Genomic DNA, 25228 nt, shown 5'->3' with positions numbered 1-25228 from the left:
GTGCTCCCAAGTCATTGCCTCATCACACTGATGTACATACACTTTACCTGAAAGAAGAAAAGCTACAAGAATAAAGGAGACAAGACTAGAGAGAGAGGGAGGGAGTGAAATAAATCTGCTTCACTTTCTCTTTTGAAATTAATACAAAGGATCTGAAGTAACAGCACTTTCACAACATGCCATCTATTAGAAATCACTTTACTTCAACCAAGGAGTCAATCTCATCTCCATAGAAACACATATGGAAAGAAATAACAGAAAAGTTCCTGCTTGTCATGGATGGATGGATGGATGGATGGGTGGTGTGGGACATGAAAGGAATTATGAAGACAGAAAAAAACAGGATAAATGTGTCAGATTTAAGTCTCTTGTGTCTGACTCATCCTCAGAGATGGTGTGAGGAGTTCATTGGTCAGGAAGGAACTTGCAGCTTCTTCCCCTCAGGTCGGATGAATCGAGGATGCTGCCATTTAAATATTTCCATGTCCATCTGTAAAGACAACCTGTGGTCAGACATGGAAATCACAAGAGGGTCTAAGACAGGGGTGGGCAATCCTGGTCCTCAAGGGCCGGTGTCCTGCAACTCTTAGATGTCTCCCTGGTCCAACACCCTTGAATCTAACAACTGAGTCACCTCCTAAGTGCAATCAGGTTCTCCAGAGTCCGGCTAACGACCTCATTATTTGACTCAGGTGTGTTGAAGTAGAGACACATCTATCTAAAAGTTGCAGGAGACCGGCCCTCGAGGCCTGGAGTCGCCCACCCCTGGTCTAAGAACTTATTGGGATCTCCATGAGGAGCAGGAAAGTGTTTGATCTTTGTCTCTCAGTCTAACAAAAGTTGACTTCTGACCTTGTTTTAAACAAGTGAGAAAATAGGTAGGTGAATGGATGCTATTAGTTGTCAGTAAAACTGCATATTTTGCAATGTTAAATATGTTTGATGACCAAAGCAGCTGTCACCTGCAGAGCATTGGATTGGGAGTAACTGTGCTGACACCGTCACTAACAAGCAGGAAGAAAATCATTATTAGATGTATATATGGATATTACAGTTGTTTACATTTCCCCCATATAAGTAGAACTGCACTATATTCTGTGGACTTTGAAATTAATTTGTGTGGCCCCCTACTGCAGTTCAACAATCCCAAAAATCTGGCCTGCGAGCACAGACAGGTGATGCAGATTGAGATTTATTTAAAGTGTTTAGTGCAAAAAAAAATAAAATAAAATAAAAATGTTAGGTACAACACAACTTGGTGCAGTGACTTATTAACCTTGGCTAAATTTGAAGTTTAGCTGCAACCATTCTTGTTGCCAATAATATGCTGAAAAATATTTCCACACAAAAAAAAGGAACTGGTGTAAATTTCATTTAGAAAAGCAAAGACCACTTTCAGATCTAAACTATCTTACATTTGCTTTTCAACAAAAATCAGGCTTCTTCTTAAGGTTTTATTAAAATACATCATTGTAAACCATTAAGTGATTTCCATATTATATCAAGGAAAGTTTGGGGTTTTATTTCGTTATCCCTCTTCAAAAAGCTGATTTTTAAACTTAGTGCATGGCTGGACTATCCAGAGAATCAGTTGTTACCCTCCTGAGCGACACATAATGGACTAAATGAAGAAAAAATAACTCCAAATGAATTAGAACCCCACCCACTAATGAACACTGGGCGGAAATGTTGAACTCCCACCTGCGTCTTTTAAATAAAACAAATAATTTTCGTCACGTTTGTTTCTGCATTGCTTTTGTTGGGAGTGGACTCTGTGGGTCGGTTTAAATCCCAAAGATCTCTGAGGGCTCAGTCTGTTTAATGAATGCTGAGATACTAAAATATATATATATATATCCCAAATCAAAAGTTCCACATGTGAAATCCAGTGACAAGCGAGCATAGAGGGGGAAAAAAATGAACCAAATAAATATGAAATGTGCAGCCTGAAGGGAAACCCTGGGGACTTTAAAAAGATTGAATTTTTCCATGTTTCTGGTGACAGTGACGATGCAGCATGGTGTCCTTTTGTTATTTTTAAATAAGTGTGGAGTCCAGCTGTTCTGTATGAGTCAAACATTTGTTATCCAGTTGTTGCAGATATTCTTTTTTTTTTTTTTTTGATAGGAAATCCCTTCCTATCATATCAATGGATACATGAGGACTGCTATTTAGTCCCTCTCTACAGCTATCTCATTTTATGTTTTCTCCCTGTGAGGTTTAAATTATTCATTTCCCTTTGAATGGATACAAATGCTGTAGAAATAACTGGTCAGCGCTGAAGGGGCGGGGCGGTTGAAATGGATCGCAGGTAATCAGACCTGAATGTGGGCTGTGTGGTGGTGTGTGGGGGGTGGGGGGGAGGAGAGCTGCAGGGGGGCCTAGGTGAGCTGGACTGGTAAGTGCTGGATAGTTTTATTTTGTACTTTGCTGCATTATTCAGCTCCAGCGCTGTTATGCTGAAAAACTAATAAAGAAACATCACGCTGTGATTTACTCACTGCATTTTTTATGAAGACACCACAACCATTAGCTGCAACTTTTTAGAGCTGCTGTTTATGTTTTTATTGTGATGCTTGTGCTGTCTGTCAGATGCTTATTTCTATCTTTCTTTTGTTCTTTTTTTTCAAATACTTCCCAGTAGTTAAAGTAAATAACGACACCATCCACAGTCGTGACATTAACCTTTGCTGTTTTTAGCTCCCAATTTGTTTCTTGTTTTTATCGTACGAAGCCGAGACTGAAATGAGTCCAAATTTTTAAATGCCTCCACTGTAACCTCATCGCTTGTATAGTTACATCTGTCTGAAATTAAGGCGAGCAAAGATGATGAATTAGCGACCTTGTGGCTTGGTGGTGTGTGTCACTACCTGAATTAAGAGGCCTTTTTAGAGAGCTTTCCCCCCCCCCCTTTCTCTAAATTACCAATGTGCCATTTGCCAAATTAATTAAGTCTCCATCTTGTGCAACACATCTTAGACATGAGTTCAAAGGGTTATTTGTGAATATCTGCTAGTCTTTATTAGATTTGTAGAGGCTAGGAAGGGAAGTACCTGCTTTATTTGTCAGGCAATACTAAAAATGTTCTGTTTTTTTTTTCAGGCTCAGTATTAGAAACACTTTAGGGATTATTATTGCACATTAAGCAAAAGCAAAGCCAACACCGAAAGGCTGTGTTCAGAAAAATAGAATTGCTGCTTCCACTGAATCTAAGAGACGAAGCAGCAGGCAGGTGCTGTTAAGTAAAGAACTTGCTTAACTGATCATCAGCATGCCTTTTGCAGCACATCATCTATAATCCAGACATTTTGCTGTTTTATGGAGCACTAAGGTGCGCAGCACAATGCCAAGGCAGAAAAAGATACGCCTCTGCAACTGTCTTCCGATCTGAAAAGGGTAAAAAGGCAATTTGCAAACTACTAAATCTGAAGATAATTTTACACTTGATAAACATTTAAGAGATCTCAGCATCTTTCCAGGAGTTGGACCTCGTAGCAAGTTAATTACAAAAACCACCACCAGGCAATGTTCAGAGAAAATCCACAGCTTTACTCAGCATGTTAAATATTGGAATTATTAAAAGTAGAGCTGGCTTGTTCTGAAGAATTGCCAGCAGCAAACCTCTCTTCTCTTTGAAAAAGAACAGCACAGATGGTCTACCAGCCTGCATCTCATTATGCTTTAAGACTTCTGGAACAATTTTCTTTGCAAAACTAAGCTGTTGCAATGGCTCAGTCAAAGTCCAGGCCTTACCCTGACTGAAACTGTGCAACAGGTGTGCAGATTTGAATGTCTGCTAACCTTTATGAACTAAAGCTCTGTTGTCAGAATCGCTCCACAACGGAGTGAGAGATTGACAAGGTCATACAGAAAACAGCCGCTTTAAGTTATATTTGCTAAAACCAATTCTATATCCAACAAAAATATTACTGATTACTTCAGACAGATGTTTCATTTTGGTTAAACTTCTCTAGATAAATAATGACATGAGGAAATATGTTTTGTATTTTGGCGCAGGTTTAGTCCATCCAGATAATGGATCTAATGAATAGATGCACTCTTACTTTAAGAGAAATGTTGGCATGGATTTTATATATCCATGCCGACATGGATATGTCGGCATGGATATATAAATATGCCGATATGTCAGCATGGATAGAATTGTTAAACACAATTCTATCCATGTATAGAATTGTGTTTAGCAATTCTATACATGGATGATAATTGCTCTGAGTTAAGAGTAAGTCCTAAGTTTTTCTCACTCTCTTGAAGTGAACGCAGCCAAGTCCTTGTCAGAAGTGAAAAGCCCCCTCTCCTCAATAAAAACACACACAACCATAGGACTGTCAGAGATGAGAGCTCCCCTGACCCTAATTAGCCGTGTTCATGGCATTGCATAAACCCATTACTAAGACTTTAAAGCATATCTATTTCATTTCTCACTATTTTTTTTTCTATACCACTGATCTGCCTAATAAGAGCCTGGAAGCACTCAAGGAGTCGTGTTTGGGTGCTGGAAGAGCATCACCAAGCAGTGAGGTATAGTTCAGCTCATAACTAGCTTTATTTTAACTTTGTTGTCAAACCCGCTAACTCCACGAAGCTAAAACCTGTCGCCACGCTACAGAATAATAGTTCGTATATTTATGCTGCTCTACTTTAATCTTTTAGATAAAATCCATGACCTGAAGACTCGTTGAATATTAATGCTTGTTAAACAGTCTTCTGCATGTATTCATTATAAAACGTTATTATCTCAAAGGATTTTAAAAGCTGACGTGTATAATCATTTTATGGCTGCTGATGCACTGCACAGTTTTTTTTTTTTTTTTTTTTTACTGTCGTGCCACACAGCTGTTCATATATTTGGTTTGTGCATATTTGTGTGTGTGTGTGTGTGTGTGTGTGCGTGTGTGTGCGTGTGTGTGTGTGTGTGTGAAGTGAAGGCCAGAGGCTTGACAGCCATCCCAATATCAAAGCAGGTGATACTTCAGCTGGAGATTTCTCCCCCAAGGCAGAGTGAGCAGAGTTGACCCGATTGAGTGGCCATCCATTGCATTCCTTTGAGTACACTCCAACCATAATAACACTTCACCACCTCTTTCATCTATCAGCGCCAAGCTCTGTGGCTGCTAACTTTTTCCTTTGCAGAACCCTATGTGCAATCGCGGTAATGAAAACAGATAAATTCCCAGCTGAAAATGATTACATTCATTGCACTGATGAAAAAGAAGGCCCAAACAAGGTCCTTCACTTACAATGTGATCGAGTGAAAGAACATTTGGATGTTTTTTTATTCACAACAAGGACATTACCAGCTGTTGATAGGAGTCATAACGGCCAGGAAGTTTTTCCTCTTTCTTTTTTTCATCTGTTCACACAAGTAAATGGGCATCAAACATTCAAAACCCACATCTTGACAAAATTGAGCTGACTGTAGTGGAATATGACTGACAGCACGGGATTTTCTGATTACACGCCTGACAGCTTGCACTTATTGAAAATGATGATGACAGATGTTTGCTCAGATCCACATGCAATTAGGTTTTGACTTCATCAAAACTACAAATTAATTGAAAGTGAAATACAGAAAAAAAAGTATAAAGTATAATTTTCCTTTTCTTATAAGAAGCGTCTGTGTGTTTGTTGTTTGCTGGCATGCATGACTGATTTATTAACACAGTACATCTTTCCCATTAATTATTTTTGTGTAAAAAGTCTCCTCATATGATGATTTTTTTTTGCATTAATAAATCAAGATGTCTCAGTTGGACTAGCTCTTTAGTGATGGGATCCTAATGTTTGTGTCCAGCTGAGTCTGATTGGCTTGCAGCTACTTTATAGAACTGTGGAAAACAATTTCAGTCGCTCTGTTCAATACTCCTCCTGATCCTCACTTCCGACCTCCATCATGGCGCCTCCAATGATTAAGTGACGTAGTTGCAAAGGGTCAATATCTTGAGATCATTTCCGTTAAATTAGATTGCCCATTTATTAATTTAATTTTTCTTTTCTTTTTAAAAGCTACAACAAATCCAGCCTGAACCGAAATGCTATCCATCCATTGTTTATACCTGCTTACAGAGCAAGAGTGGAAGAAGCACAGATATTATCTGCTGATAGTACATTTACTATTTTACACTGTTGTTTAAATTCACTGTGAAGGTTTGGTTCCCTAAAGATCTCTGTGTTAAATCTGGGCTCATATCCAACTTTTTGTGGGTACTCCAGTTCCCTCCAAAAGTCCAGAAATGCTCATTAATTTGTGACACTTGAAAGGACACTTAGGTACTTAGTGATAATCTCTTGGGGAATCCCACAAAAAATATTTACACTTTTTTTTAATCTATACTTTGCAAGTTTTCTACTAAGATGTTGTTGTATGTAACTGAGTTGTTTAACCCAAATATAATATAGCATTCAGAAGACGATAAAGGAAACACATTTGAAGGATTTGCCATGGAAGGAAAAACCTTTCCATTATTTTAGAGAAATGTGCAAGCAGCAATGCAGTGCTGTAGTTTCATATTTCTTGTATGATTTTGCTCGTAAGCAGTCACGCAGCTTTGACTTTTTTTTAAAATTATTGTCATCAAATGAATGATATCTAAAATTTAAACCAGCATCACAAATTCTTTGAAGTATGTCTTATTGGTGTCCTTTCAATAAACAGAAACTGTATTTCTTAAGTTCGCAAAAATGTTTTTCAAAAGTTCTTAGTACTTATTTTTTATATTGTTGAAAGAAATACTTTCTACTGCTGCTGTTTCCACTAATGGACACAGTTATTTTTTTCAGTCATATCACATGTGACACTGATAAATAATTTATTAAATCTGTCACCGTCTTTGTCTACCATTGCAATGAAAGCCTGGGGCTTTACATCATGTAATAATGTTATTCCCTCATCAAAAACAGACCTGGAGTGATACTTTGATTCTTCCATGTATGTTTGAGAAATTCTTTAATCTCCATAGCAACCATCCAGGTTTGCCATACACCTGGGTGGGCCAAGGTGCAACTCTTCCTCAGAGCTGCAGTTTCCAAGTTTCTAAGCTTTTGCCTCACAGATCAGCCCTGACCCGCGATTCCCCAACTGAACTCCTTCAGACTAGCCAGAAACAATTAGCAAACACCTAGTAGAAATACACATCTGCTGAGCTTGTCATATGACCGACTTCTCAGTGCAAATATCGTTTTGTATCTTTAAATTTCTTTAAAGTCAATCATATATGATGTATATAGCATTTTTATAACAACTGAAGTTCGCAGTTACTTGACTGGTTTAAAAAGGCAGTATGTGCCTGGAAAACACGTAATGCTCCTTTAAAAGAATTCACATCACATCGTACCAAGAATCCTTTTATAGGTGTGCTCCTTACATCTAAAAAAAACAAACATAAAAAACAGATATTATAATTAGTTCCCTCTTCTCCAAATGCCTGTAATAAAAGGCAATTTGCGTCGTTCATCTTGACATCTAATACAGCCTTCAGACGGATGCTGTGATTACCTTCAATCACTTCTTCACTCGAAGAAAAGCCTCTTTCAGTTAAAAGTAAATTGTCTTGATGTTTACTAAAATTGCTGTTGCAACTTTTGTCTTTAAACAAACTGGATGCCAGAATGATGCCTAAAAGGTGCAGATAGTTAAAAAAGCCCCAGAAACACGTGATGCAGCATCTTTTTCTTTTTTTTTTTTTTTTTTTCTTTGGCAAAGGACTATGGGTATGTTTAGCAGGAGGGTGGGAGAGGGGGCTCAGTGGTCCAGAGCTAGGAGTGCACAGACAATTAACGAGGGCGGGGACTGTGGTGAGGGTAATTTTGTTTACCTAAAACTTTGCGACACGCGGCGCTGCCGTGATTAGCATGGTGGTTATGACTGTTGTTATCCACAGAGTCATTGTGCTCAACCCGTTGTCAGTTTCAATTACTGCCGTCTGTGGCTCCAGATCCTCTCACAGCTTGCGCGGCTCCCCCTGACAGCCTTATTATCGTTAAAAGAAAATCCATACACATCAGGTTGTCTTTGTGTCCCCCGCACCCTTAACAGAGTATGATGGAGGGGCGCGGGTAAATTCATGCTACGCCTTGCGGGTCATCAAGGATTTCATGTGTGGATTGACTCTCTTCCTATTTTTTTTATTTTTTATTTTTTTGCTTCTGAAAAAAGGCACAAATGTCTCTCGGGTTGAGGATGGGCAGTTCGTGTCTTCGAGTTCAAGTGGAGAACCTTTTGATGTGCAGCTCCAGCTCTGGCGAGGCGGCGTTGAGTCTGGAGTGACAGGTGTGTGTTGTTGAGCTTACTGACCTCTCGACAGACACGATATCTGCTGGTTGTAATTGGTCTCTGTTCCGTGTATTTTCTTCTCAATTTGTTGGCCAGCCTCTTGACAGGAAAAGATGTGTTATTGATCGGCGCTTTTAAAGATATAAAGAACATGTAAGATAATGGTAGCGGTTTGACATGACATTACGTTGCTCAATATAAACGGAGGAAAAACGCAGGCAAAAAAAAAAAAAAAGACCTTCTTGCCACAATGTCTTAGAGTCTGAATGAATGAACTAGATATGGACACAAAATCCCTATATAACATAATATAGTAATCAAAAACAATGCTAAAACTGTAAAAGGAAAGATGTAAACACCAAGTAAGCGTACGACGTTATCACATTGAAGGCAGTATAAACCCTTGGCAAATGGCTGACTAACCGTTCGGATCTATAACTGTTTATGAAAAGAATCTGGTGGATTTAACCAAACATGACTGTGGAGGCAGGGTTTTCCACACTGAAAGCTTTGATCTGCTTTAGTTATTGACCTGGTGCTGGGATAAACCAACACGTTTTGATTCTTCAAAACATAGAGAGCAAGAATGTTTGCTACAAGGATTACCCTTGGTCCCTGGACACTGAATGGTTTGTATGTGATCACTACTTTTAAGATGGTCTTACAGCCATTGAAACACACAGAGGACGGAGATTAAAAGGGCTCTCTTGCTGGAACATGTTAGTAACCTCACCGCGCAAGATTCAGTAAAGCTTTCTGTAGTTCAGCCACCCGTACAACAAATTGGAGTTTTATAATGCTTGCATAATGGGAAGTAGCAAGACCAGGAGTCACATTTGATGTTAGAATAAAAAGTTAGATTTGAATCAGAAATGACTCTCAAAGTACAGACCCTGGTCCTCGATGCAGCTATCCAGGATTTGATTCCTGACCCTGGGGGCCTTTGCTGCATGTCTTTCCCCTCTTTTCTCTCCAACACTTGATGCAATCTGCCAGGTTAGTTTACAGAAAACTTTTTAAAGTGAAATAGTGAAGTAAACTTGAAGCACTGTTTGATAGCTAGGATCAATATATATGTGACTGAACTGAAATTATTTTTTTTGAGAGGACCTTTTTTGTCAATTGCTGCTGTGTAATTAAAGTGAATAGTATTGAATTTAAATAACATGCTACCGTCAGTTTTCACTAGCAGCAACCTTGTTTTAAAATGCCTGAGCAAAGTGATCACACGTAACTCCTCTCTTATGTGCTGGACTTGCATGTAAAACCTTTTCTGTCGATTCAAAAAAGTAACACGTCCAAGAAATGTTTTAAATCGCACCGCAACACCGAGCGCTCACTTCCAAATTATTTGCACACATGCAAATAACACTAGAAGCTGTTGTTGGAATGAAATATTAAATGTCAAATATATATTTTTTAAAATCCTGAAAGTCTCCATGTGGTTGGAATCTGTAGTAAGTCAGTGCTGGGTGGAGACAGTACAAGGAAAAAGTGCTTCTGCCGCAACAACATAGATGAGTTATCAGGACTGACAATGCAATTTGCAATTCAGCCAAAAATAGCTAAATAAATGCTCTTGTTACTAGGTTATGCAACAATTACCCGGTAACCCTCTACATAAATGTAGTGGGTAAAGGAGCGCTCAAGGAATAAAAACACAGCCTGGTACCCCGTTTATTACTAACACGAATTAGTATTCTAGTATCTATTCTGGAACCAAAGCAATGAGATAAAACATGAACCCAGATGAACCAATGCTTCTTTGCAGTAAATGCAAAGATAATTGAGGCAAAATTTATGTATTTTTTTTTTTTTTTTTTACTCAACATTTAAGTAATAAACCCTACATCCACCTTTATTGCAAAAATACCTTCCCCTTCTTCTTTATTCTCCGAAGCAGTGAATTTTTTCCCCCCTTTGTAAAATCAAATTAATTGCATTTGGGTATTTCCTCAGGCAAGGTTCCCGTGCAACATTTTAATCCGTATGTGGAGTGAAACGTACATATATAATGCATGCACTTTGGATTGCACTTAATATGAAAAGTAATTAAAAAAAGAAATCTTTCTAATTCAGCATGCTTATCCCAGCAGGGTTTTAAAACGAGACAGGAAGGTGTGTAGGAAAGAGTGGGGCAGGAGGAGGCAAATGGAAAGAGGGATTGGCGCTGTTGGAGTGTCATGTTGGAGGCGAGAGGAAGTCCTCATCCTCCTGGAAAAAAAATACAACCCCCCTCCCTGGACCCTGAGACTGTGCACAATTTTGTTATTGCACACGCGAAGCGTCAAACCCGGCTCGTTCAGCCGAAATGCATAAAGTCATTGGTTCGTTTGTGACTTTTGAAACCTGCCACTTCACACAAATAAATGTGTTTGGTACCCTCAAGCAGCTCTTAAGCATGCTATTATTTCTTCAGCCATTCACAGATGGCTGCCCTCCTCTTCCCAGAGAGAATTGCAATTATCAAGAGGTGTCTAGCTTTATTTTCACACGCTTTAGATGAGTTAGCACAAGGCAATGGTCTGAAGAGTCGGAGAACAACAGCCTTAAAACGTGGCTGTTCCATAACAACTAAAGAAGAGGGTTTAAAATTAGATTGCATTTTATAAAAGAAAAAAAAAAAACTTTAGCAAATTTTAGCTGCCACTGTGTGCCATTTTTATTTGGATAAGTATTTTATTTAAGGTAGAGCTGACATGGAGGCCTTTGCCTGGTGGTGCAAGAAGTAAAACTGCCTGTCTTTTTCTCACACTTAATTGCCTCAAATGCTTCAGACCATACACAAATCAAACAAGGATAAACTAAGTAAATAAAAAAGCAGTTTTCAAGTGTCTTTATTTATTAAGGGGAAAAGCAATCCAAGTTAAACTGTCCTTATGATAGAAGAGCTATGAGCTCAAACTTTACAATCCATTGTGCCACCTTTGGTAGCAACAATTGGCAGGTTGTAATTTTGCCTTGTGCAGGAGTTTTAAATATCTTGGAGATCCACCAAATGTTTCCTGGCAAATGTGAGGCAACCTCTTTTTGGTCAGTGTTCAGTTTTGCTGTAGGAGATTCACACATGGATGGGTTTTTTTTTTTTTTGCCCAGTTGCGTTTTGTTGAATCGTGAACACTGACTTTCAGTGAGGCAACTAAAGCATGCCGTGATTGAGATATGCTTTGGTTTCTTTTTTTTTTTTTTTTTAAATCTTCTTGGGATGAGCTCTTGGAGTAATTTTGTCAAGCCAACCCCTCGTAGGAAAGTATGTCACTGTTGTACGTTTTCTCCATTTGTGAAAACCGGCTCTCGGTGTGTTTTACTGGAATCCCAAATCCTTTCCAGACAGATACGTTAATGGATATGTTTTCTTAACTCCTTTTCCTTAGATCAAGGTGTGATAAATTGCGTTTTGATATCCTTTAGTCTACTTTATGATGTCAGACAGGTTCTATTTAAGTAAATTCTTAATTTCCTATCATTACCTACTAAAAGGTGGAGGTGATTACTTTTTTGCATAGAGCCAAACTAATTTAGATATAGTGATTTCCTTTAATACAGAACATCCTGATTTAAATCCTGGTGTTTGTATTGACTCCAATTGTCTTTTTCTGATATTAACATTTGAATGAAAGTATGATGCCATTCCTGATCACTGCGTATTATTTTTATTTATTTTTTTGTCAATGTCTTGATAAAATAAAATGTTCTAGGTTATTGATGAATAACCTTACCGGGGAGGTTTCATCTCTTTGCTCAGAGTTGCTTCATGATGAGTGCAGCAGCAGTCAACGGAAATTACAGCCTCAGATATTCTGACGGTCTACCTTGCCCATGTTGAGGGGGTTGTGGGGGGGGCATTCTCCACTCTGCTGCCCATTTACTCCACAGATAGGAGTTGCTTGGCTTTTACTGAATGTTTACTCCTCAGGGGGAATTGGCTCCATCCTGTTGAAGTTCAGGTCACCTGCTCCCCCTGCTTACTTTCTGCTGCCGCTGATTTTCCACCACTTTAGTCAACCTCCTTTTTTCCACGCAGTGCAGCCAAACGGTGGATAAAATCAGCAATAATCAGGGTTGTGATGCAGCTTCCTTTGAACCTAAGTCTGTTTAATGTTGTGGCGTTTAATATTGTGGGGAGATTCCGCGTGAATATTTTGTCCTGTAAGTGCAGAATGACTTTAAAAGAAAAATATTTAGAGAAGGGAAATGACAAGGACGACAATGAGAGGAAAGCTGGTTTTAATTTCCACCCGGACCCACATTTAGCTCTTATGTCATTAAACTGTTAGGATCTAAATAGGCGAAATAATTAGCTAATAATATATTACGGTCTTATTTTGTTAGGCCCAGGCGTGGGAGGAACAAAGAAGGACCGAACTACATGCATATTAAAAGAGACTGGTAAAAAGGAATCCCAAAATCCACAGTATTAACCCCATTTTCATGCACAGCTCCCAGGAAGGAGGAGTCACAGCGGGAATCCCCGTGACGACATAACCCTGGCGTGCAGCAGCATTCACTCTCTTTTCCCCCTGAAACCTACATTCTGCTCTGGGGGACTCATCCATCACATTATTTTTCTCGCTGGCCGAGAAAAAGACTGTATCTTCAAAGAAACCTCAGATCCAGCGTTTGAGTTTACCGTTTGTGTATCCGGTGACTCTATCCTGGCTAATCAGCTGGAACCTGACTTGTCTGAGATCCTGCAGAAAAGCAACTGGAAGAATTACACACTCCTAAGAAGAGACTGTAACCATGCAGACAAAGTGGTTTCCTCTCCTCTGCTCTGAGAGAAGATGGCATAGGAACTGCATGGTCCCGCATGCCTATCTGAACCAGTTGCCCCTAGCTGCTAGACCGAGAGCGGCCACCTCACTGCATCTCACTAGCCCCGTAGGACATCTTCCTGTTCACCAGAATGGTTCAAGTGAGAGGTCGTGTCCGGGCAGAGAAAGTTGTTTTACGATAAGACCACTTACGTTATTTCTCTGTGTTTGCCTGAGTGCGAACAGGCCGATCAGCATGATGTACGTATACTTTCATTACAGAGGTGGTGACTGGTAAACAGGAGTCACTTTACTCCTACAACAGGAGTTTATTCCACTGTAACTGTGTTTTTCCTTCATCCTCTCTCACTAACCTTCACAAGCTATGCCTGTGAAGTCCTGCTAAATGTGCTAAATTGTGTCTCTTATTATCTCAGCTGCTCCTGCTAAAAGCTCTGCTAACGCTAAGACGTTATTAATGCTGCTATGTTTAGAAACGTAGCTCGTTCTGTCCATGTCGTGATCAGCTCTAGACTGAAACACGTTGACAGTGGTGTTCAGGGTGCTTAAAAGTATGTCAGGCTAAAAGATGGTTGCCAAAAAACACTGCAGCCGCTAGTTTCCTGTTGCCATTCCTTCGCCATCTTGTGAGTCCACAAACATTTCAAAACCACCAACTGGGTAATCCATTAAGTCAGTCACTGCGATAGATGGGTAATAACCCAATGAGAGTCAAAACGGTTAGAGATTTTTAATGATATCTGTCTGATCCGTAAGTACATTTTTGCAAACTGTGCATTTAATTAAAAGAAACCAAATTATTAAATATCATCAAAAGGTCAAACAGAACGTTATGCTTTACAGCTTCTTTTTTTTCTTTGCCTTCATTATAATAATGAACTGAGCTATGGTAGTTTCCTGACGATATTTACCAAGGGACAGTATAGATTATATACATATTACATATATATGGTATGTATATGAAACATCACAAATATAAAGCTAAAGAGACACTGATGGAAAAGTGGTGGACAGTTCGAATTTCTGCATGCAGTCTGGTGGGTTTTGTCACAGGTCATAATAGTTTTATAAATAGCAGCATATAAGGGCATACATTTATTTTCCCAACACCGAAGCTAAAGCACAGACACATGTGGTCTGTGTCTCTGCTATTTCGTCATCAGCTTAGCAGGTAAAGGATTATAAATTCATTTCTAGCTGAAAGAGTTTGTATATTAGCCATAACAACGTGAGAGAATATGAATGAATAATTGCAGTATCCAAGTGAAGGTCTAAATGTTGACATTCAGCAGTGATGGGTGATTTCAGAATTTCTTTCATGGTTCGCTGAAATGTCTTGACAGCACTGTAGGAAGAAGATAACTCTTTAAAAAAAAAAAGAGGCCATTTCATTATCTACCAACTCATTCATGAGAACAGACATGGGAAGCTTACTGTAGATTTGCACCAGAACCGTTCCTAAAAAGCAAACTCCGGACAAGTTGAAGTAGTGAAAATTAACTTTTTTTTGTTTTGTTTGAAAATTATGATATGATGAAACTCTCACAGTCACTGCAGCTGGTGATATAGAAAAAGATCCTAAGCTTCACACTCCAGTAGCATTGCAGTTTTCACAGGTTCAGTGTCTCTGCAGGTTCTGGGCCAAGTGTGATTTTTTTTTTTTTTTTTTTTTTATCTGTGTGAGAGTGAGCACATGTATTTTAATGATCCGACCCAATATGCCTTTTACATTAACAGCATCAAAGGAAATGCATCGGAAATAAGAATGAACAATAAACAGTTTTGAGACGGTGGAGGAAAGCATGCAGCATCTGCAGCTATAGGTTCCTGACGCTGATCATGTGTGTGAACATAAATCTATAGTGAATCCAGAGCCTCTCCTCTCAGCCATCAGGGAGCACATGCCACATGCAGGCTCTTCACACAGCCTGCTGGACAGGAGAGTCAGGCACACAGCAGATCTGCTTAGTTACTTTATCATGAAGTGTTACTCATGGGACAACAACACTTGTCAAAGTGAATATTGCAAGAAATCCTAGTCCCGCAAGGCCATGCTCCTATGATTTAGTGACCTTTCGAGAATGTGCCCCATTTAAGTGATGGGTGTTTTTAAAGTGACCGCAAAGCTGTGGAAAATTGGCCGGAGGATAATATTACCATCACTTTGTTTTGTAGTCTTCTCCTTGTAAGGGGCGATTGAATAGGTGAATGTCTTATTTTGCCTAGATTCATGTTTCTTACTCATGTGACAGCGGATCTTGAAAAGGTTTTTTTTTTTAATCCATTCTATTATTTCCACATTTAAAGAAGCAGGAGCAGATTAAATTCCACTTGGTCACAACCACAAATCTTGTTTTCTATTGGCTTTTTAATGCATCAAAACAACTACAGCTGCAAATAATTGTAAAGAGAAAGAAAAATCACCTGGGATTGAAATATTGAAGTTAGAGCTGCCTTTTGAGATTTGCCTCTACCAGCTTTGGACATCTTCAGACTGAGATTCTTTGCAAAACAGCTCAAGCTCCATCATATTGCATGGAGATTGCTTGTGAACAGCAGTTTTTAAGTACTCTAGTGGATTCCCATTTGAATTTAAATCAGAATTTTGACTAGGACATTCTAACCTAATTTGAACATCTTTCATGTTCAGTTAAATTTCATTCAGTTCATGTGTATCCTGTTAATCCCAATTTGAAATGAAAGCTTTCAGTACTTGCCTACTGTTGCCATTGCAGGAGATGGAACCTCGATCAGTCCCGGATGGCTTTGTATTTCGATACCCTCTGGCCAGCTCCCCATTACCCGCTGAATGATCCCCGCAGCATGATGCTGCCACACTTGTCTTTCTTCTTTTTCATTTTAACAAGTGCAAAATCCCGTTGAGATAAAAAAAAAGAAAAAAAAACTCTTCTTAAAGAGAGTCCTCACCTCTTTACACTGTGATCACATCGGGCTCCTGTGGTCACACTGATCACTCACAGCGCCTTTACTCTAGATTCTGATTCACATAGCCGCATCCATAACACCCACACATTGACCGATTGATCTGCAGGTACTGTAGATAGGCAACATGCAGCTCAAAGCCTTGCCCAAGGGCAGATGTTGATGTTGAAGAAAGCTGTAGCCGAACAAATAACCTTTGCCACTGAGCCTCAGCCATGTGTTCAGAGGGACCTCTTAGCTTTTTTTTTTTTGTTTTTTTTTTAAGCAGAAAAAAAGCTATTTTGGCTATAAATACACCTGTCTAGCAGCTTGGACGTTGCCCTGTATTTATCTCCATTCATCTTCTCGCCATTTCTGACCAACGTCGTGCTGAAAAAAAAAAAAAAAAAGGATCTCGGCGGCGGCACGTGTGAATACATATGAATGTCTCACTTTTGAGATGTGTTTTGAAAAACCATTTCCGTACGCTTAAGCGTTGCAGAGCCGTGCTTGATATTGAAATTTGTGGTTGTAACGAGAGAATAAAAAAACGAGCCACGAACACTTGTGCAAGGCTTTATGTATGCATCTCAAAAGCTATCGCAAAGGTTAATGTTGTTTGTGTGCCTCTCCTCCCACGTAGAATGAGCATAGGGTGGTTAGATCTGGGAGTTTCTGAACCGTCCACACATCTCGGAGGATGAGAAAGGCTGGAAAAAACTAGTCAAATACTGTAAATCCTAGCTGACCTGTAATTTACCCACAGAAAACAGGTTAATTTCCCAGTCAGCAGAGAGAGCTGTGAAACCAACAATCTGCTAATTAATGCAGATTGTATTTAGAAAGCAGCGGTTAATTCTGGGACCCAATACGCGCCGCTTTGGCACCCACAATCCAATGCAGAGTTGCAGCAATCCATTTCCATTGGCGTTGAAAAGGGGCCTCCAGAGCACACAATGGCTCCCTATTACTAGCACTGTGATGTTCTGGAAACAATGGAAACACAGTGAGAGCCTGTGTGGCTGCAATCAGGACTTGAAAGGTAGTCTATTCTGCTGTCCAGGTGGCCATTTAAGTGTGATGTGGTCAAAAAGCCTTTTATCTTTTACCGCACAAGCCAAATGTTCTGCAGCAGAGAGAATAGGGGAGGCAGAAACCGAAGCAAACGTGATTAAGATGTTGATATAGAGTGCTAATTGGGGAAATATCTGAAATTCTTACCTTGAAGGGACTGCGTCAGGAAAGTTTTGGACGAAAGTATTTAAGGAGTTTCTCCCTAAGTTAGATTTCAAATATTTTTTCAATAACAATCTGTTTTTCCTTAGCCTGGGTAAAAAAAGAAATATATGAAAGCCTTACATGGATGTTTTTTATCCATATTTTCTCTATTTGCTGGTAAATTGTGCCGTTTCTGGCGCCAGCTTTATCTGAATGCCTGCAGGTTCCCCGAATTTAAATTTGATGTTTGTATCTCTCTGTAGTGTTGCTCTATGTCAGGGTTATGTTAATTGACTTTCAGCAGGTGGTTTTGTGCCGTTTTCAGCTGGTGGAGGGTGGTGGGGAGGGCTTGGGTATGCACTTTCAGCTTTATGTTTGGCTGCTTCTTTTCATTTCACGTTTCCCAGGTTCTTCTCGCGTGTCAGAAGTAAATCTGCTTGGAGATAGTTTCATCCAACTCGAAGGCGCCATACGTCATTAAAGTGGAAGGGCTTTGCAATTTAATTTAAAAAATTCTTTTTGCTGCGGCACCGGATTCAAATCATCAAACACAACCGTGTCAAGGATAATTATGGCATGTAAAACACAGGTTAACCTGATCTTAACCCAGCCAATGAGTGTGGTTATTTCAGGTCAAGCAATTAGAGGCTGTGTTTGGAGAGACTGAGCCGGAGGAGAGGAATGATTAGTGTGAGGGCAAATGACGTGTGACTGCGCCTCATAAGAAATAGCTGACACTGAGATTGAGACAAATAATACGGGAGCTTTCAAAAGGATCCGGCACCACGGGTTCCTTGCACTGTGACACACCTGTCTGTAATCATAACACGGGGGGGGGGGAGAAGCAGGGGGTGTCTTTGTCTGTTCTGCTGCAGCAGCACATACAGCCCAATCTACTGTATTCACGAGGAAGTCCCCGATGCTAGGCTGCTCCGCCGCATCCGATGCGTTATCTTAGTGTGACGATGAAAAGGCAGGTCATGGGGGGGGGGGAGGGGTTGGGCGTATTACGGAGACAAACTGCGAACCGAGACCATTTGGACCGGCTGCAAGTTCGGGCCTGTGCGCAGCTGTGAGGCCGATCAGCGATACTGACTGAAGAGCAAGGCCGCGAAGGCAAGGCGCAAAAGGTCAGGAAATAAAGTCGAGCTCTCACTCTTATCGCAGCACCAATCAGCTGTGCACAGCTGCCCTTTCCCACCTGTCAGCCGTAGATCCAGCCCTGTTTGGAGGCAACAACCTTTCATGTTCCGAACTGCATAAAAAGGGCGCAAAAAGGAGGAATTAGCATCATGTCACAGCCACTGTTCAAAGCTGAGCGGATGCACACGCGAATATGCAGCAATTAGCTAAAACTGGCAATGCTTTGAGCGAAGGAAATAAAAATCTGATTTTTTTTTTTTCATCAAATGCCAAAATGATGGATTAAATCCAATGCATATAAAAAAAAGGAGTGGGGCAGCAGTGACATTTTGGCGTGTTGTTTTGAGTCGTCTCTCCAGAGGTATTTCCTTGAATTGAATTTACATGCAGGGTTTCCAGTAATTACCTCACTGATCGGGAGAGAGCGAGACAGAGATTGCTCTAATTGGATATTTGGCCCCTCTGGATGTAGGCTGAACCATGGAGCAGCATCATTATACTCTCTCATCAGGTTCTAATTTGAATGCCCACTCCCTACTGCGCACCACAGACTTGAAAGTGTTGGAAGTCGGCTAAAATCTTTATGATTATTACAGTCGTAGATAAAAAAATAAAACCGATATATGAGCAAGGTCATATTTAAATAAAGGTCTTCTTATTTGTTCTACAGGGCGTTGAGCACGTTTTTTCTTTAAATTTATCAAGCATTTTTCAGGTTAAAACTTCCCTGATCAAAAAAGAAGTATATCTATCCACATACGGAGAATGCATATAACCAAAAATGCCTGTAAGTGAACCATGCCAGCAAAACAGACAGGAACCTTCCACATGTATTAGCACCTTGGGTAAAAATGTTCAAAAAACCTTAAAACGTGCTATTTTATTTCAGCAGTATGATAGTACACTGATAGTAAAGCACACACAGAATACGTAGATACAAATACATTAAAAACTATTTAAAAAAAACATGACAACAGCTCAAAAGCAGATTGGTCAAGGAAGCATAAATAGGAAAAAAAAAAAAGTCAAGTGGTCCAGTTTCACTTGATTTTAGCAGGAACGGTGGTTCATTGGGCATCTGAAGAGCCGCCGCAGACAATGGAAAAGTTTCAGTCAGGTGTCGAGACTGCAACACCTGGACACGCCCCCCAGCAGAGATCATCTGTTGAGGGGAGAACTCCCACACGCACACACAACCACACACACAAATCATAACAGTCTTGGTTTCTTTTGGAAAGTCAAGAAACTTGTTTCTGCACCTCCTGATGATCAGTCAAACCAGTCTGGGTTTGGCAGATGCCTAACTGCATTTTGTCACATGTAAATTTGAGTAAAAAGCAGATTATGGTCCAGGGCTGTTTTTCAGTAGCTGGGCTCGGCCCTTTGATTCCAGAAAAATGCCTGAGCATCGGAGTACAACATAAGGTCCATAAGGTCGTGGATTAGTAAGTTTGGCATGAAAGAACTTGAATGGTCTGCACAGAGTGTCGACCTTATTCTGAGAGAACGAGACTCTTTCAGTCCTACCTTGTCCAACACCAGTGTCTGACCTCACATATATGGCTTGAAGAGAACGGTCACAATTCCTATAAACACTCCAGTCATAGAAACTGAACCACATATTGAAGAGATTTTGGAACAACCTAACCCAACCCAACAATTCATTTTGTGCCCAGCTGAACATATGATACAGTTATGCTCATCTTCCAGAAGGAGGTTTATATTCATATATTGCATATATATTTTACTGCACAGCGCTCTCAGTGGTTGTCAAGGCGACAAGAAGGCATTCATAAAATGTGAATAAAATCAGTTAAATGTGTTGCTCGATGTTTCCATGCGAGTTACTCTAAACAGTTTGATCACAAGCTTCAATTGAATCTGTACAGTTTAAGAACGTGGGTTTAAAAACATATACTGGAGAAAAAAAAAAAAAAGAAAAAAAAAGTTAGCTAAATTAGCAATGTTCTGCTTAGATAATAAATCTTGTGATTGGCTGTATATATCATAGTGAAATAATAACTCGGTTTAACTCACAGGAAGTCTGTGTCGGAGTGATATTTATTTTAAAACACTTTTGGGATGCATCCTCTGGGTGTGCAGCCACCAGACAGTGACTGCATGCGGACGCAGCAACTATAAAACGAGAGCAATAGGTTTTTATCTCCGCCTCCTCCCCCAGCTTTTTGCTCTCTGTCTGGCACAGCCCGAGCTGCACGCGCATGCAGACTTTCATAACACAATGTGGACTTTCGCATTAAACCCAGTGATGCAGAACCTTCCCGCGAGGTCGTGTGCAGGTCTGGACACATTTATTTATTTGTGCTTAGGATGTAACCGGTGTAAAAACAATCAGTAAATACAGATTTATTTCTCTGATTTGCTGCTTTCCCACCGCCGGCCTTTGTAGTCATCTTTCACCCACTCATGCACAGATATTATAACCAACGGTTTCTCTTGATGAGTCAGGAAGCCAAATGTGCCAAAAGCTACAAAAAATGTGTGAAATGCCCTTAACAATAAGTAAGATAATTAATTGTAATCGAATTAACTTTTTTATTTTTTTATTTTTGAAAGTTTTGTAAGTCATGCAGAGCAAGACAGCAGATCTAGTCATCAAGATCTGCTTCCTGCAGATTGCAGATGCAACCTTGACGCAAAACAGCTGATCGTTCTTTACCAGGCTTTTGCCTAAGTTGCTGGCATGTTGAAGAGGTAATTATTGATTATTGATTCAACCTTGTTGGAGCAGGGATGCATCTGAAATCTGAAGGACAGTAGATATTGAGAACTGGGGTTGGAGTCCCCTGGCTTAGAGCAACACATACAAATATTAACAGCCTACTTTTTCAAAACAGAGTTATGTTTGCTGCTGTTTTTTCAGCCGGAGAACTGCCGTGTTTATGTGTAGTTACCTTGGCCGAGGCTGTGAACTGCATCCATCCACCAGATCCACTGGGACTCGTCAGTCTGCTGCAGCTCTGTCAAGAAGAAAATAAACTTTTCTATGTTGTATCAGACTATCAGCTGTGCAGCAGCGTCAGATATGGCGTCGCGAGCGCGGCTCATGATCAGGTGATTCGATACTTTGGTGCGACTGGCAGGCTTAAGCGAGGCAATTACTCAGATTAATAGTGACTTGTTTGATTTATTCTGAAATTTGACATAATCCACATTTTTATTATCAATAGAGAAAAGGTTCCATTTTTTTCAGCTTTTGATATAAAGTGGGTGGTATTTTTGCTTTTGGATGATAAATGTTTATTGGACAGGCCTAACAACACGCAACGCAAAACTGAATTGCTGACGTACTGCCGTGTGTCACCATTGGACACACGGTGTGAATTTTGATTTCATGAATTTCTTACTTCATCAGATTTGAGATCTGACTTGGACTTGAAATGAAATATCTGGACATGAGAAAATAACTTCTCATTTGAAATCCCGTTTACTTAGACATATCAGATTTTCTTTTTTTTTTTTTCTTAAATTAGATTTTTAATCACACTCATTCTTCTCGAGCTTTAAACGTTACGCCAGAATACATTCACGTCCTCATTTGCATAAACAATTGAACTCGCCAAGCCGTCCTCCTACTTATCACTGAACCACTGAGCTGTGCGGTTGTATCTGAGTGCTGGTTGTAGATAACGTGAACTCACTCGGGGCCCCTTAGGCAGCTAGAACTAAGCTCAGATGAACCCTGTCAGCTCCATTACCTGCAGATTTGAAATGACCTAATGACCTTTGAATGTGCAGGGAAAAAAAAAAAGGCCAAATGCATCATTTCACCACAAACCCTCTAAAGAATGGCAAAGGTTGCCTTTAGACATGTGAGTGTGTGTGTGGGGGGGAAGCAGGTCAGCAGAGGTAATGCCGTTATAGACGAAACTATTAGGAGTCGAAGCATGCATTCGCGCAAATTATTTTCATCTCGAAACTTATTTTTCTAGGTCATTTCAAAATCAGTTTTATCAAGTCGGAGATGAGGCTAGAAAGCAGGGAGCTCTCTCGAATCAATATGCTATAGGTCAGTCGAGAACCTTGTATCTTTACAATCGATACTTGCACATCAAAGAGGCATGCCACTGTACACGCTTAACAAGTGCAAAAAGGGTGAACCCTGGAGGATCAACCCAATAAGTAGGTCAAAAAAACACTCCAATTGGGTCAAATGATAATATGCTTTTGGAGAAGTTTCCTCTCAGAAATGCGGTGCATGCGTCTGTGTGTGTGGGTGCACTTGCATGTGTTCATTTACATCTCTCCGTTTTAAAGCCCCGTTATATCACTATTGATTGAAACAAAGCTCCAGCTGCACCTCTGCAAGGAAACCACGCGTGGTGAATGAAACCCTTTACTTAGCACCATTCAGCATTTCTTCACAGGAATCCATGTGTAAATTAATCTACTCAGCTAAGTAAGTGCTGTATTAGGAACCTGAATGTGTCTTTGCTAGCCATGCGAGTCAACATAGTTAATGCAACAGCAGTAATTTCATTGCCCATAAAGAAGCACCTTGTTCTGCCTAACGTCTAAGATGGCCATGAGGAGACAGCGAGTTTCAGAAAATGTTGAATGTGATTTGACTCTCGGACACCCAAACAGCTGATCATCAGAGACCGATAGGGCGTAATCACAGTGAAATCTTATCGGAGCGCTGCGTGCTGCAGATACCTTTAGCCTCCTCCGTTATCTGCAAACGGTGCATTTGTGCCCCTGCGCCTGGTGTCTGTGCACCCTGGGCAAGGAGATAATTTCACTCCCCTTTCAGGATTTGCAGGCACAAGTTTTAGTCCCGTGTAGGCGTACATGTTAACATTTGAACCCGGATTGTAACCGAGGGCTTTGAGGCCTGAGGGACAGAGCGAGATAAGGACGCTCTCGAATAAGCCGAGATACGCCGGCCCCCGTTGAAGGCCTCGGCATCGATCCGCTCATTTCAAAATACTGGATGTGAATAATAATCGAACGCCGCCTCAAAACGTCGCAGGCGCGTCTAAATGAATTAGACTGTCAGCAAAATGTAAATTTATTTGATTAAATTCAAAGAGTGAAAGTCATGTAGATTTATAAAACAAAAAGTGGGACTTTTTTTTTTTCAGGGGATTGTTTTAGGTTTCATGATTATGGCTTACTGCTAAGAAAAAAATCTAGTTTAAATTTCTCAGAGATTATTTGAAAAGCCTAATAGGACCAATAAAAAGCAAGACATTTTTTTTATGCAGAAATTTTGTCTTACTGGCTCACTGTGCAGCATATGGAAGACATACTTGATCTTTGCATGAATTACATTTTTCACATCTGTGAATAACAATTTCAACGTCGATACACAAAAAATATAAAGGATTTTTAGAACTATGTTATTGTTTAAATGTTTTTCATCCTCTGTCTTTTTCCACACATAGTACTTCTTCAACACTGCCTAAGGTTAATTGCATTTATGCTGAGGAAAGTATCAAGTTGTCATGGGATTTGTAAAGCCCTCGCTACTTGTGGGTTTGTTTAACGCAGACGGTGCTCGAAGGGCTGGTTAGAGCGGTTATAAACATATAAATCTAAAAGGTTTTACCGGAATAATATTTGTTAAATCGGGCTGACAGAGTGTTCAGACACGTCATTCACACCAGTCTGACCGCTGGAACGTTTGTGCAGGCCGTGTTTATTAGCCCTGAGCACATTGTGCAAGTGTTCGTGCGTCTCCGTTCAACTCCGACCGAAATCAGGATCCGACAGAAATTCTGCTTGATTGCCTCGTTTGAATAAAGTCCCTCACTTTTCCTCGCCTGCATACGCTCAACTTTCACCAGCAAAACAAAATAAATAAATAAACAGAGAGACAAATGAAGCACAATTGTGTGTGTTAGCAGTGGCGCAAAAAAAAGTGGGTATGCACTGTATGCGACGCGTAGGGGCGCTGCGCTAGAGGGGGCGCCAAAACGACGTGGGGAAATTTTATTCTAGTCGTCATTTTCTGCATTTAACAGCTGTTTGAGCATGAAATGATCAGTAAATAGAGGAACGGCACTGATTAGACGCCCCCTACTTCTCCCCCCCTCCCCTGCTCCTTCACCACCCCTCTTGTGTGCTGCACCTCCCCACACATACATACACAGGTAGCTTGGGCCCGCGCCCTTTTTCTTTTCTTTTAAATTTGAATGGTAGTGCACTCGACATCAGGGCAGGCAGAAAAAAAAAAAACTCCGGGGCGCAAAACAGAATAAGGAAGAGGGGGGAGGGATAAAGATGTTGGAGGGATGAAGAAAAGCTTTTCAAAGTGGTGGAAAGACAGTAGGTAAGTAATGTTAGTGTATCAACAGGAGGGTTGTAAATATTCAGGTTAGCTTAAGCTAGCTAGCCTAAACTGACAGGTATCCTCTAAACAGCACCAAGACCAAGTGCAAATCAAGATGTCTTTATTACTGGAGGTATTTCACAGTAAAAGCAAATTTCACGTTGATGACAGATTGTTCCTCAGAGTAACACAGTGATTTATAACAAATGAGTTAATTTCACAATGTTAAACGACAAAAACATTTTTTATTTATTTGTTTTACAGAAGTAATTTATTAGGGCCAGATGGTGACAGAAGGTGAAGCGTTCTGGGGTTAGTAGCATCACTGGCATCTTCTCCACAGAGACTTATACAAATTTAATGACAATTCATCATAGTGAAGCAAAACAAAATAAAAGTAATGTATAAAACATAAACGCAGATACAATTGCATCTAAGCAACCAAAACCTATGGCGGTATAAAAAAAAAAACAGCACTGTTTCTTTATTTTTGGATTGTGACATTTTCTTGGTATCCATTTGCTCTTAGAAGTGTTTATGCTCACACAGGGCTGCTTTTAGCACACACACACGCACACACACACA

Source organism: Poecilia mexicana, unplaced genomic scaffold (assembly GCF_051168715.1).
Source record: "Poecilia mexicana isolate PSO_F unplaced genomic scaffold, ASM5116871v1 scaffold_10, whole genome shotgun sequence".
NCBI lineage: Eukaryota > Metazoa > Chordata > Actinopteri > Cyprinodontiformes > Poeciliidae > Poecilia > Poecilia mexicana.
This window is presented reverse-complemented; position numbering follows the sequence as displayed.